The sequence below is a fragment of the Protopterus annectens genome, chromosome 6.part1 (genome assembly GCF_019279795.1).
Source record: "Protopterus annectens isolate FY-2018-M chromosome 6.part1, PAN1.0, whole genome shotgun sequence".
NCBI lineage: Eukaryota > Metazoa > Chordata > Ceratodontiformes > Protopteridae > Protopterus > Protopterus annectens.
The window spans coordinates 232,840,588-232,856,965 of NC_056738.1; positions in this window are offsets into that span (position 1 = coordinate 232,840,588).

Genomic DNA, 16,378 nt, shown 5'->3' on the forward strand with positions numbered 1-16,378 from the left:
CAGCAGATCCTATGTTCTGGAGATATCTACCCAAACCCTGGACCTAACAATACAAGTCCTCTAGCCAAATCGCATCAGCTTCCCAAGATGATACAACTCACCACCAGGCCACAAAATAGTCTACTCTTCCTAAACCTAAATGTTAGAAGCATTAACAACAAAACACATGAACTACACACTCTAATCTCTCTATACTCCCCAGATATAGTCAGTATAACAGAAACATGGCTAAAACCATCTACCCAAGATACTGAAATCCTACCACCTGGATATAGCATCCTTAGGCAAGACAGACTAGGCAAAAAGGGTGGAGGCATTGCCCTGCTGTACAAAAATAGTTTTTCCATAACTAAAATTGAGGTAACCATGCCCCCTTTTGAAAAAGTAGAAATTCTCTTAGCAAAGCTTAATATATGTAACAGAAAAGCCATCAACCTAGTAACGTGTTATATCCCACCAGGCAATAACATACTTACCATGGAGACTTTCCTTCAATGGTTATCACAATCCATGCCTCAAGAGACCATTGTATTAAGTGACTTTAATATAAACTGGCTCACATGCTCCTCTCTGGTACCAACTAACCATATTAATCTTCATACCTTCTCACAAGTAATCAAACAGCCCACCAGAATAGTCAAAAACAGTAAAAAAGAAAGCCTATTAGACTGGATCTTACTAAATAAAATACCCTGCTCCTACTTAGCCGGCACCCTTCCAGATGCTTTGAGTGACCATCAAACTACTTTCTTACTTAAATACAACTCCCACCACCCCCAAACTCCTATACTTCAAACAATTAGAAACAAAAAACACTTTAACCCCACTAACTTCAGACAAGAACTAAGGCTATACAATTGGTCTGCCCTTTATTATCTACCCCTAAATGAAGCTATTGAACACTTCAGCTCCACCTTCGTAGACATATTAAATAGACAAGCCCCTGCAAGAACTACTAGGGTTAAGTCAAAATCAGCCCCATTGTTATCCAGGGAAACTAGGCAAAAAATACACGAAATAAATAGAGCCTGGCTAGCCTGGAAGTCCAATAAAAGCCCTATAACACAGTAAGCCTACCAACAAATTAAAAATCTAACCAAAAAAAACTAGTTATGCAAGACAAGAGAAACTACTTCGTTACCCATCAAAACCAACATATGAATGATCCTAAGAAATTCTGGGCAGGTTTAAAGAAGATACTACACCCTGGTAAAACCATTACCCCACTCCCAACATCAGGTTTAACTAAAGACAACATAGCTGAATCATTCAACACATTCTTTACTGAAACCGTACTTGCCCTAGCCCAACAACATCTCACTGTCACTGAAACAGGTGTCCACTCTCCCACTAACTACATACCCACTTTTAAGCTGCAACCCACCCCAGCCTCCTACATAAAAAAACTACTCTCCCAGCTTAAAACCACAACACTAGCAGAAGATTCCCTCCCCAGTGAATTTCTAAAACTGGCAGTAGCAGAAATAGCAGTGCCACTTACTATTCTAATCAATAGATCAATCACTGAAGCCACATTGCCCCTGAGTTGGAAAACTGCCTATATCATATCTCTTCACAAAGGTGGTAGTTCCTATGACATATCCAACTACCTACCAATCGCAATTCTGTCTCCACTGGCTAAAATATTAGAAAAATGTATCCGTCAACTAATGTCCCACCTTATAAATCAGGAACTCATATCTCCAACACAACATGGTTTCCGTCCAGGTCATAGTACCATCACAACACTGTTAGCATTTACAGATACCATAAACCATAACAGGAACAATGATAAACTTACAATAACCCTTTCTTAGATCTATCAAAAGCCTTTGATTGTCTAAGCCCAGGTTTTTGAGGTGGCAGATGAGTTTATCATGGCTAACCATATCAAGTAGTCTCCTGGTTCAAAAAATTATCTCAAGGACAGGCAACAAGCAGTGCAGTGGGACAATAACTAGTCTTCACATTTACCAGTCACACTTGGGGTACCTCAGGGATCAATACTGGGTCCCTTGCTATTCACATTTTTTCACAAACAACCTCCACTCAGCTGCAAATAGCACTAGCCTTATCCAATATGCAGATGATTCCACTGTAATATGCAGTGCCTCAACACTGGAAGAACTGCACAATAAAACCCAAGATAATTTCCACTCAGTTGAAAATTGGCTTATTGACAATGGCCTCATTCTTAACCCCAAAAAGACCAAGCTCCTGCTGTTTCACCTCTCACAATATACCAGCTTTACTGCCACTTTCAATATCCTTTCTAAAAATGGTACACCCATCGCACCCGAATCCCACACAAAACTACATCACCATTGATAACAACTTAAAATTTGATATCCCCATAAATCTAGCTATTAAAAACACTCACAGAAAGCTAGGTAGTCTCTACAAACATAAGTCCTTCCTGACCCATACTGCTAGGACCACAATTGCTCATACTCACCTCCTCTCAACATTACTTTATGCATCCCCAATCCTAACCAATCTATCCAAAACAGAAACCAGCAAACTGACTACCTGCTATAATCAAATAGCCAAATTTGCTAATAACACCTCTTTTAGAACCCATCACTGTCATAACCTAAAACAATTGGGCTGGCTTGAACTGCCAAATTTACTAATCTATAATCAACTTATCATCACTCATAAGCTGCTCTCCCACCCAAATAAAACACCGTCTTTAAGCAACTTAAGTCAGCAGTACTCCTATCCTCAGCAAACTCCGCTCCACAGATAAAGTACTATTAACAGTTACTAGATCCCACAACCATGCCGGTGACTCCCTCTACTCATCTTACATATCCAAAATTTGGAACTCCCTGCCTTCATCCATTACCCTGGAATCTTCTCTAACCAAATTTAAAATGTCTATCAAAAGCCATCTCAACAACAAATGGTTATGTCCCTGCTCCACACCAGACTAACTTCAGTGCCACTCCACTACTGCAGTATCTCTTGCCTTACACACATAGTCTCTTGATAAGACTACACAGTCTTATCAATACCCCCTTTCAGATGCATGATGTGACTACATAGTTAACATACCTTAATATTGTTTGTATATGTTTTGATCTTTTTTAAATGTTCCTGACAATGACTTAATAATGTTTGCTCATTAATATGATCTTGTTGTATATAGTAGGAACATGTTATAGTATATTTTGTTTGTATATTTTGCATAAATGTTTCTTTAGAGCTTTTCTCCCCGGGCCTCCACTGAAAATGGTCATGTATCCAGTTGGACTATCCCGGTTAACAAATGTAAAATAAATAAAATGGATGCCTGGGAGCTGTCATGTGTTCCTAGGTTTGCCAGGAATTCCACAGTGGCTGAGAGTGGATGTTCCATCGCAGGACCTCCACTGGTGGTAGCACGATCCCTGGCCACATCAGCTGCCCTTCATCATACAGCATTCAGCATGTTTGTGGCCTGGTGTTGGACTTGCTCATAGGTCATGTCCTGTTGGCCAATCTGATTGACATCCTGCACAAGGTCTGCACACAATGCTGCCCGCTGTTACTGAATGCATCCTCTTGGACAACAAGATCTGATGGTGCTGTCTCAGTCCATCCACTATTATGTCGTTCTTCACATCTGAGAAGGGGGTACATCTAATGTGATACATGGTTCATGAAAGACAACAAAAGGGGAACACATTACAGGACCAGACACATGGATGTCTGCTATGTACAGATCCAGCACAACCATAATGGCCTACACTATCCACTGCTCCCTCACACATCATACCCCACCATCTGGCAACACACTACATGTGTGGATACCAGCAAGATAGTAGCAATACTGGGGTATGTTCCTGTGTGCCATGACAGATTCTGCTGTATGTTCCTAAACCTAGCATTGCAGTCTACTGTGGTGTGTCACCTATAGGCAAACTCACACTAATATGTCATACGACCACTGCCAGACAAACAGCTATCACAACCACTATATGGGGACAGTCCAGCAACACCAGTGTGTCACAATGACAGAAAACAGTGCAAACCTACTGTCATATATGTTTCCTGTAGAAATCATACCTCTCAACTATACTACATTCACTCTCATTGTATATTTTGTACACTTGTATTTTCAACCAAAAGGGGGAATATCCTCTTATTGTATACTAACGGCTGTAAAGTCTACAATCTGTATGCTACTACTCTGTAATGTCTCTTTTGTAAATTTTTCTTCTCTCTCTAAACTTATGGAGTTTTTCTCCCCAGGACTCCACTGAAAATGGACACTTGTTGTCCAGTCGGACTATCCTAGAAAACAAATGTTAAATAAATAAACAAATAAAACTATACAGATGTTTGCAGAATGTCAAGATGTTTACTTCATAGTTTTGGTAATTTTCATACAAAAGTGCAGATTTCTGACAAATGGTTGGCCAGTCATTGATGGTTGCTGTCAGAGAATAAAGACAGACATCTGAGATACAGACGTCATACCCTTCACAACACAGTTGTGCTACTGTGATATCTGTTATTCTATTCACTTTCTTACTTTCTACAGGCAATATTTAAACAGCGTCGCCAGGTTTGGACCTTTGTCTCCCCATTAAGTATGGCTCTGTCCTGATTTCTTGCTGTAAGAGGCTGACACGTATGTTAGGCATAACTCTCAACCAAATGGGGACAAATGTCATTAAAATCAGGGACTTAGCCAGACAGCTCTCAACCAAATGGGGACAAATGTCAGTAGAATCAGGGACTTAGCCAGACTACATCTGGGACATTCAGGGACACTGTTAAAATGTTAGAACTATTTATGTGACACATTGACAAAATGAGAGGAGGTGTCTTACATTTGACCTTACAAGAATGTACACCCTTATGTATTGTCACTATGCATTATGTGTAATCCACTAGCTTTCTTATGACACCCCACCATTGTAGGAGGGATTAATAGGGACAGAGCAAAGATGTGAGTGAAAATCAGGGACAGATGAGAGGCATGCCTGTAGGTGTAAGACAGCAGAGTATCAATAACATGTCATCACCATAGATCTAAGACAGGCTTACTGTTGTAATCCCTATTCCCCATACCTCTATCCTCCCATCTGCATCCTGTTATTTGGAGAAATCTATTACATACCTGGTGGAGTGCAGTACTCCTTTGTTGAACTTTGCTTCTGGTAATCTTTTGAAAATACGCTCTCTGTGTGAGTGGAGTCTCACACAGACCTATTCCCCATAACCATCTGGCTGCCTTTTTAAGGTACTGCTCATTAGCAGGTAATTGCCTCTGCACCAATCTGTAGATCAGATTTGCTAATTGCCGCAAAAACAGATGAATTGCACTATCATTAGCCAATGACACACCACCACAGTGCAATATATAAGGTCTTCATGTAGACCTGGGCCCCTTTATTAGTTGTTAAGATGGACATTACTGAGGTGTGGAGACTACAGCATCACAGAGGTTCGGTACCATAACTGTAGAGATTTATGCAGTATGCCCACAGTTTTGCCTCATATGTGTGATCAGTGTCGCATGACATTGTAATCATCTGGCAGTTGACTGGCACACATTGTGGGTTGAGGTCAGTAATAAAAGGGAGGCATTTGATTGTCAGACTTCATACCCATCAGAATATACCTGCTAATGCAATAGCTGTTATTCTATCAATGTACTATCTTTGTAGAAGCCAACTGTTAAACATGTCCCTGTCTCTGGGCCTTTGTCCTCCCATTATGTATGGCTGTGTCTGGATTCCTTGTGCTAGGGGGTTGGGAGGTATGGTAGGTCTGTAGCAGTTACCTTTACATACAGCTGTGTGTGCTACAGGTTTCACTACTGCTGTGGCCTAGACCACACAGGGGGGAGTGTGAACACTTTGGAGGACAAGAAGCTGTATGTTTAACTGTGGTAGCTGTGGCAGCCATGTCATTATGGCAAAGCCAGGGAAAGGGTACTCTTTACAGTCCAATCTAGGCATGTGATTAAGCTACGTCTGTTTTGCAACAGTGCCAATAACAAAGTAGTAGCCAACATATAGTTAGGCTATATGGATATGTGCAGTGTGTATCTACCTGCAGGCCTTTGACTTGCAAAACTGGATAGCAATTCATTAATTAGCAGTAAGCTGAGTGGATAAAGATTGCATGATTCAGTTATTACTGTCTGTCAGGACTGTGTGTGGCAAAATGTACTGCATGAAAGGCATTTAACCGGCTGAGCTACTGAGTCACTGTTGTAGCAGGTGTATTTGGAAGGTGCATCTGCAGACATATAGGCTATGACACACATTGTCTACATCCATCAGTATGTGCATGGCTTTCTATGGCTGTATTTCTGCACCAGGGTTCCCAGTTGAACATGTACTTTGCCCTGATACCTTAGCAGGTGTGTTTCAACATGTTGGTGATAAAAGGGCACATTTACCTACTATCACAGGCCTCACTTACATCCATTATTATGTCTGTGGCTGTCTAGTAGTGCATTATTGCATCAAAGTCCAAGGTACACTCCCATTTTTTCCCATTAAATGTTGTTCCAGTTTGTGCAGTGCAGCACGGCGCACAGCTCCTCTGAGACACTCCCAATGACTGTAAGGAGCAATCACTATGTTTTGCTGAAAACACCTGTTTTAATTAAGATCTGTGTGATGTGGCGGGTCGATGCAGTGTGCTGTAGGTGTGAGGGGCTTGGGTTCAAAACATGGCAGAGGTGTTTATCTTTGTACATGTGTCTGACAATGTAATAAACACATTTAAATCATTAAGGCTCCATTTAAACTCAGATAAGAGAAGAGGTGTGCCACTCTGCGCAAATGCAGGCTAACAAATTATAAAGAAAAGAAAAAAAGGGTAATAGGAAAGTAGTGAAATGGTGGCAAGAAGGGGGAAAAACATAGTGAAAGGCAGGTAGGGATGTGAAGGAAGGATGCAGGAAAGAACCATAGCTATCCATTTCTTCTACAGCAATAGCTGTGTGTGTGCTTTGATAGAATTTGTAGATGTATTTGGATTCTCAAACCCCAGAGAGAGGGGTGAGGACATAACTGCATAGTCAAGCCAATTGGACCAAATTACTTGTGTCCAGTGGACATTTGTACGAAATGGAGAGCTATGTATGGGGTGATGTTTTTTTTTTTTTTTTGGGACAGGTGCCCGTTTTTTTATTAAGGTGAGAGTGGAATGTTGGAGAAGGGACATAGGTATGTGTGGGGAGCTAAGTTTGGTAGGAGAGGATGCATTTGCAGACAGACAAGACAGCAGACAAGGGCAGTGTGTGACACATGAAAGGGGTGAACACCTTGGATGGGGGGGTGTTGTGGAATCCACTCATGTTCCCACCCATGGGACTGTCGACACTGCTGCATTACTGCCCCAAGGGTGGCTGTGCTGGAGGCTCGGTGCCAGGATGAGGCTGACCCACCAGGTCAACCAGCATGCCTTCAATGTGGTGCAGCTGGCGTTCATAGCTCAGATGAACAATCCTGTGCACCATGACCGGCAGGTGATCCTGGGTGGCAACAGACCCTTTGCCACTGTTTCCAGGTGGGAGGCCAGGCCCCCTCCACTTAGGTGGTCCCACCCGATGCCACCAGTGATGCAGGGGCAGCAGAGGTGACACCACCAGTCTGGATCCAAGACATGCCAGGACCCGGTGCCGCGAGCGGTTGAGGCAAGGTAGGCGGATCAGCCGGAAACAGCCTCCCCTTATGTGCTGTGGTAATGGAGGTATAGGTTAGTTGTGAATCATTGCTAGTAATATCAGCATTGCAGAACATTGGAAATAACCCATTTACATATCAATGCATATTTTGTGAAAGACAACAATAAATAACAGAACGGTCAGTATGTTAACAGCATGCCAGTAAGAGTTACAGCATAATGCCAACAAAATAGGTAATTTAACAAGATATGTTAATATGCAACCATTATAATATATAACCATAACAAAAGTCCCAGAACACAGTTAATGTAACAACATATGTTAATAGTAAATTATAATCAATGAATAACAATAAGAAATAAATAAAGATAAGGGGTGGGGATAGAGAGAAAAAACAGTCCATTAGTAACATTTTTCCTTATTTAGCGTGGCCACGGTGGTGCAGCTGTTAGCCTTGTCACCTCACAGCAAGAGGTTCTCCTGTTCAATCCTCAGCTGGGGTGCTTTCTGTGTGGAGTCTGCATGTCCTCCCTGTGGTCACGTGGGTTTCCTCCGGGTGCTCTGGTTTCCTCCCAAAGACTTGCTGTAGGTGGATTGGACACTCTAAATTGGCATGAGTGCATGCGTGTGTGTACCTTCCATCGAAGGTTAGGTGCTGGGCTGGCAACTCAACACCGTAAAACTCCACATCATGAGTGGACAGACTGTGTCAGCTGTAGCGACCCCTAACCGGGAAAAGCCGAAAGAAGAAGAAGTAACATTTCTGGTTATTTCTTTGACAACAGTACTACAATCTACTCTATGGGTCTGTATTTTGTTTATGTGTACAGTGACTCCAAGTCTCTTATAGCTGATGTAGCACATACATACCTTTCAAACAATTTGCATGGGACACTATGGGCCAAGCAGTAACAACTGTGGGTACACAACTACACAGAACACTTTCATATCAGTTGGACCTATAGACCTACCAAAGTGTTCTGTGGGCTGATTTGATGATACTTTGCAGTCTAGGTAATCATTTCCATGGTAATCCTGTGACAGAAAGATTATGCACTATTAATTAGATAACATGAAATTGTGACACTTGAGACACATGCATGTGTACAGTACAGACACTGAACAGCTCTCATGCCTTGGTTGGCAGGCATAGGAATAGAACCCAGCAGCAGTGACTGCAAGGGACATCTGCATAGAATGTATTAATTGACTGCAGCAGCTTTTAACAGACACTCCAGGCATATAGCCATACTGGATTATGCATTTTATTTCTGATTGAATATTGCTGATGAACACATTCTTGCTAACAATTTTAATAGTTTGTGACATCTAAACACACAGTTATCTACTCATAATATGGGCTACCTCACCCACTTACCTGTAGTTCCTGTGCAGAGAGAAGTTGTGAGCATTACATGACTGCTACTGTAATATTTATTGCTACATACCACTGGATTCGAACCCTGGATTGTGTGCAGCAAAATGTACTGTATACACAGCATTTAACAAACTGAGCTACTGAGTCACTGCTGATTACTGACTGACTGGTATTTGTCTAGAGCTCACCTGGAACCAAAATATGACCTGGTAATACTACTACACTGTTATACAAGACTACAATGACAGTAAAATGCATATGCATGAAATACATATAATGCTGATAGTAGGTAAGCTATATTTCAGTGTCATATCTGTGAAGTCAATAAACAATATCAGCTCATGGAGTGGGCTACCTCACCCATATACCTTTATTACCTGATGTCTGTGGATGACAGAACATTGTGTGACCAATATTGGCATAGAGACAGCCTTGAATAGTACTTGTATGAGTTAACCAATACAATTTGCAGCCATTATATTTGCATTCTACAGCTATTCCAGTGTTATACATAACTGCAGTGCCTTATAGCCTCAATGCATACAGGTCTATTGCAATGGTTATGACAACACAATCCTGATGTACACCATTTTCCTTGATGTTATTGGTATTGTTTCATGTTTTTATTGCACTACAACTAGCATTATTCATTTATTGCAATACAGCTCTAATTCCACATTTATTGCACTACAAACTTTATTGTATATACTTAAATGCAGTTATTAGTATTGTTTCATGTGTTTATTGCAGTACATTGGCATTATTTATTTATTGTAATACAGTTCTAATTCCACATTAATTGCCCTACAAACTTTACTGTATATACGTTAATGCAGTTATTGGTATTATTTCATGTTTTTATTGCACTACAGTTGGCATTGTTCATTTATTGCACTACAGCTTTAAGTCCACATTTATTGCACTACAAAGTTTACTGTATATACTTTATTGCAGTTGATGCTTTACTCTTTCTTGCTCATTTCACTACAGTTAGCATAATACATCTGTACTCACCACACTCACAGCACAACCTGGCCAAGTGCCTGGCATGCAGCACAACATTGCGAGCCCTCTCAGCTGCAGCTGTTAGAAGAGAAGCTCACCATTATGCATACTAGTTCTGCAGACATTCAGAGTACATATTGGTAAAACAGAGGAAAAAGTACTTACATACTTGTGGGGCATTCCCTGCCCTTGCTTCTTGGACCCAGGTGTCCAAGAGTCCCCTCTTCCATCTTTTCAGGTCATCATGGTGGTGACAACACTGCTCATCTGTGCGGGGGATACCAGTGACACTAGTGAGATCTCGGGACAGCCAATCCCAGGCCTCTGCCTTACACTCCAAGCCCTGGAAGCCACCCTGTAGCAGCCTGTCATTATGGTTTTGCATGAGGAACCCAACCATGACCCTGGACTCCAGAATGCCCCAACGCTGTGCCTGAAAGCATGCACCTTCACCACCACCAGCCATAGTATACTGTCAGTGACAGAACTCCAATGGATTCTGCTGTATTCCTGCCTAGTGGGCTTAATATAGGCTGTTTTCCCACCCTTACACATCATTGGGCAACAATGAAAAAAGTACCACGTCACTTAGCACCATGCAAACCAGCACAGCTGAGCTGAAAAGTGCATAGACTGGCAGAACCGTAGTCTTAGCGGTGATTAGCAGTGTGCAAACCACCCAAACAGAGCCAAGCAGCACACAGACATTGGCAGCTGCTACCATATTTATGCGGTGCTTAGCAGGTCCAAGCATAGTTGAACAGAGATTAGCAGAGGGCAACTGGGACATCTTTTATAAAAAAATGCATATTGTGTATATCAAAATTAAATATATATTTTCCCTTCCATGTATTCAAACCCTGGACTTACTGCACATGAAGTTGTAACTCTACCCATTTAGCTACAAGAATATTAAGAAATCTGGTATACATTCATTTATACCACTGAGCTACCTATAAGCAGTGCTAAGCAACATGCCGTGCCACGCAAACATGCTTAAACACACTTAGACACCTTTAAATAAATAAATTAATTACATCCATTTTCTATTTTTAGATGTCTGGCAGGTGTCTGCTATCTTATACGTGAGCACAACTTGGAACTGATGTGCTCCACGCTGTGCCAAGCAAAGATGCTTTTTTTTTTTTAAATAAAATAAAAATAAAGTAATGGACATTTCAGGGAGTCTCATACTCACCTGCAACCACAGTTAGCACTACACTCCCTACACTGATTCAATAGCCATGTTCCTCGGCCCTCCCTTGTCAATGCGCCATCATTAATATGCATGGCGCACTGCTGAGGGGGAACAGTGACCACGAACAAGGATACATTCCATGTAGGCCCTACATGATGCCAACACAGATTTTATTAAATCTTGGGGCCTGTCTTATATTTTTATCAGTCTAGTGAATTCTCTCAGAAAGACTTCTTTTCTTTTCTTCAATTGTAGGTTTGTGTCTTTTTTTATTCTACAGCTGGAATACTTTTATATTCTTCTTTGTCAAACTGATGAAAGACTGCACAGTATTCTAGCATTTTAACTCAATGATTGCTACTTCTGTACATTCCCATGGTGATTATACCTTGCAAACAACAGGTATTTTACTCTAAATCCATAGCTTGGGAATCATTCCTGTCTGACTGAATTCAAGTTCAGTCTAAAAACTCAGTTATTTCTGAGATTGTGGGTTACTTAATATTTAAACCACACCATTTAATGGATTTATGTTCTGCATAATACAATGTATACCTTTCAACATTTTTTAAATAATTCATTTTACAATGCTAATGTTTAAGTCATATATGAAGCTAATTTGATCTGATTTTCCTGTACTGCATTCTGCATTAGTTTTACTTTATGTGTATTAAACATTTATGGAAACTGTCAGACTGTCTTTGTTTAAAACCTTTAAATATAAAACTTCACCGAGCAATGAGTTTCAGGCTGCTGCACTAATTCTCCACTGATTTATGTCTAGAGCCTCATGATATTTCCTACAGGTAACAGTTTCAGACATTATGTCTGCAGTGGTCTCAGCATAAATAAGAAAAGGTAGCCAATTCTTTTCCATTTGGTCCTTCACATTTCCCTGCCTTGTTCACTAGAATGACTGCTTTTCTTTCAAACCATGTGTGTATGTCTTGCATAAATTTCCATCCTGCATCACAGAAACTGTCTACAATATCCTTAGGATTTGAGCATTGGATGAAACCTATAACAATAGAAAGTCACCCATCTCAGTAGTGTGACATACCGTTATATATGTATTCCTTTGAGGTATTCATAATGCTGCGTTTCACCACTCTGTGTATCACTTCTGGTAATCTATAATTATTGTCATCCAGAAATGATAGTTTCCTTACCAGGGAAGCCATAAAACAGCATTAATATATCCTTACTGAATGTATTCCCTACTGTTAAGTCTCAGAATCATGTATACCTATTTGTATATTGCATATACATCTCCTTATATTTTCATTTCCTTTTCTCACCATTGTACTGTGGCATTTATAATATCAGATATGATTAAACCAGTAATGCAACATTTTCTGTGGTTTATTCTTTAAGTACAATATTACAGGCTATAAGTTGCCCCACTGACCTTCACTAGTTACTGTCAGATGATTGCTCTTCACTATCTCTGCCAAATGAGGTCAGTACATTTACTATTGACATTGGTGACCTCCTGCTCTGCAAAGTGAATTGTCATGACATTCTAAACATATTTTTATACTGAACAACTGTGTCCTTGCTTTCTAAGCCACAGACATATCTAACTGATTCATTAGTGCTCTTTGGATCTAGAATGAGTAAATCACTGAGTAAATCACTGAGAAATGAAAGAATTTGGTTTGCTGATGTCTGTTTATCATGAATTATTTATATGTTCTGAAACTACTCTAATCACTTCCTTCACTGTAGAACTGTACCTGTCAGTATGCTCTCAGCCTTGGTTTGAAAAGGTACACTGCCATATCTTGAATTTAAAGTATTATTTTATTGGATGCTAAGTAATGCAGAGTTATTTTGTTCTATATACCATTGGATTGGCATGGTTTAAAGAGAATGATCACTCATGAAATTATTGTCTTTTAAATACTAGGCATTATATTATTTCTCAGCACTACCTTAAAATGCACTGTAATAAAATTAAAATGTTTAATTGATGTTATTTCATCAAGAAATCCAAAGCAAGCTGTGCAAAACATATAGCCCAAAGGCTTCCTAAATGCAGTTTTCTGTTCTATAAACACACTGCAGTTGTTAATTGCTCATAGTGATTTACTTTAACTCCCTGATGAGGCTAACTATCTGCAGGTAATTTTGGGGTTTATTATGTCCTCTCTGAACACATAATAAATGGTTATGTTTGTAAACTGTTATCTTACTATAAAGCACTTCATATTCAATATTTATACAATGAGTTTCTTTTACGGGCCTTTTGGAAGCTATAAAACAGTCTTCATGTTAACAGCGGAGTGATATGTGAAGAAATGTGCCTCCCATGAGTTATAAACTATGTCATTTGGGTCGTTATTATTGTGTGAGTTTGAAATACATATTTTCATGCATTTGTCTTATGATTCCCTGCATGTAATTCAGACATATAAGATACATACCACTTTTTCTTTTTCTGTGTTTCCAATAATTCATTAGAGTTGAAACTTGTAATTCAGCTAATTAAACAATTTTCTTTGCTGCCAGCCTTGTTTTTGAAGATTTTACTATTCCCCTTTTGTCTCTTAGGTATGTGGATATGGAGGCTGAGAATAAAATTCAAATGTCTTCTATCTCCCAAAAGATGACAACTGGATTTTAGAAAATTTGCATGCTTCAAAAGGAGCAGTAGAATGCCTAATTAATGCTGGTTAAAAAATAGCGGGCACTAAACTGTAAAGAGGAATCCTTTCTTTTCTCATTTATCATGATTGTATTGTCATTGCTAGACAGTATATTGCATACACACTACTGTGAGTGCATTTTTTCAATCAGAAAGATAGGTTTGAACAGCCACAGATATATAGCGGATTATATGATTGACACAGTCCTGGCAGAATCAAGTGTGTATGAGCCTAGCCCTAGGACACAGTTTGCAAAAGCTAACTTTTTATTAGTTGCTACTAGGTGTACTTGTTTAAATCAGCTTATTGCTCTGTAAGATTAATAAGCAACACTGAGTATGTTAAATGCCGTGTATTAAAGATGAAGCAGCGGCTTTTAACTTTAAATTGCAAGAGAAAGAAGGCAAGATAGATCTGTATAAACCAAAGCAGATATGCATGATAAAGCAAATACTTGCTTAATATAGTTATGTTGTTCATATAGTATTTGCAGCTACTATAGCCACCTGTAGTAAAGCAAATGATTCTGCTATTATTTATAAAAAATAATTGTATAGACTTAACTGTACAGTCAAAAACTGAAAATGGGAAATTTGCAGTTCTCCATACTGAAAATTAAAAGTACATGACCCACCTCATGCTTACAGTGTCTCATTCATATTCTATCACACTGTACTTAATTGTTGAACAAATGGGGGAGAACATCCCATGTCTTTCTCAAAAAATGAGTTAATTATACATCTGTGAAACCTCATTTTGCACTACAGTACAAAGCAATGTTAAATAGAGCTTTGGCTAGCTTTTGTCTAGATAGCTTGTCTTGCAATACAGTATGTATTACTTTACAAATTATTAATCATTATTGTATAGCCAAATGAACAGATATCTGACTTCATTAATATTGTCCTTTTATATGCATTATCAGACAAACAAATTTCCTGTGAACGTATATGCTTGTAGCAGACAGACCCTTCTGAGTCTACATTTGATAGTGTAGTCCAAGATTGTCTGTTCTTATAAGTTAATTGATCGAGTCATGTTGATAGATGGACACCTGTTCTCCGAACTCCAAAAGTGTTTCACCAAAAGCTGTGAAATTCTGTGTAAAGCCCTCCACCACACCCCCGCAGCCTTGACACATTGATATATCCATTCTGATTGTGCTCAGTAGCAGAGCTTGTTACCTGGCTGTGTTTGATTCTACAACCATCTGGATATAGCAATCTGATTTAAATATGCTTTTTTGCACTTGATCTGTTTTAGTGATAGTTAACAAAACTGTATTGCATTTATTTATTTGCTTCATTGTTTATTGCTGACCTCTGTCTGCTTTTTGTTTGTTTGCTCTAAGCCAGCTAGTTTCACAGTGGGGGTTGCTTTGCCTTCTCTGGAGTCACCCCACCCAAGGTGTTAGCTACTGGTCAACACCTTTGTGTTTATCTGATTGGCTGAGGGTCTATTTTGTCTGTTGTACTTCTGGTACAAAGATTTACATTTCTGTGAAATCAGACTCAATAGCAGAGCTGATTACCTATCTGTGTTTGATTCTACAACCATCAGGATATTCCAAGCTGATATAAATATACTTTTTTGCACTTGATCTGTTTCAGTGATAGTTAACAAAACTGTACTGCATTTATTTATTTGCTTCATTGTTTATTGCTGGCCTCTGTCTGCTTTTTGTTTGTTTTTCCCACCCTCTCACCCAAGTGTTGTACTGTTAAATTTGGTGGCTTTGGAATTGCCTTCCCCTGCTGTAAATTTGATTTGGTCACTCATCGCATTCCCAACTCATTTGCTCACTCAACTGAGTACAGTGAGACCATTTGGGAAGGACTATCCCCTTGCTTCTTTGATTTTAGACACTCCTTCCTGTCCTATCTCATTTGATGACTCAGCTGAGTTCATTGAGATCATTGGGGAAAGAGTACCCCCTTGCTTCTTTGATTTTGGGCAATAATCCCAGTCCCATCTCATCAGCTCAGTCTACTGTGTACAGAGAGAGCATTTGAGAAGGCCAATCTCCTTAGTTTCTTAATTTTTAACTATCTTCTGTTTCCTCCCTCTCTACTAAAAAAGAAAAATAGACGTTATGCAGCTGCTTTTCATGTACTTGTGTTCTTCCTACTGTATTACCTTATTTTGCTTTGCTGCATGCTCTTAAGTGTTCAACTGCTTTTATTCTGTTGCATGTATTAGTGCTTGTTAGTAGCCTGATTATATGTATCAGTTATTCTAAGCATCTTAGTTTTGGTTTTAGCACTTGGGCTTTAGGCCAGTTACTTTACATTTAAGAAGGTTGTTGTGGTCTTCACAATTGCAGACAAACCCTTATCAAATCCCTCTTTCCATAAGTCCACCCAAGTATTCAGAACACTATCTTTGGAAAATTCCCATTAGTTTCTCCCACCAGCCTGGTCGACATAGGCATACTGAGACAATGTAGCAACTGCCTCCTGTTTACTGACAGCCATCTTCTCCTAGGACATAATTATTCTACTTGTGAGAAATGC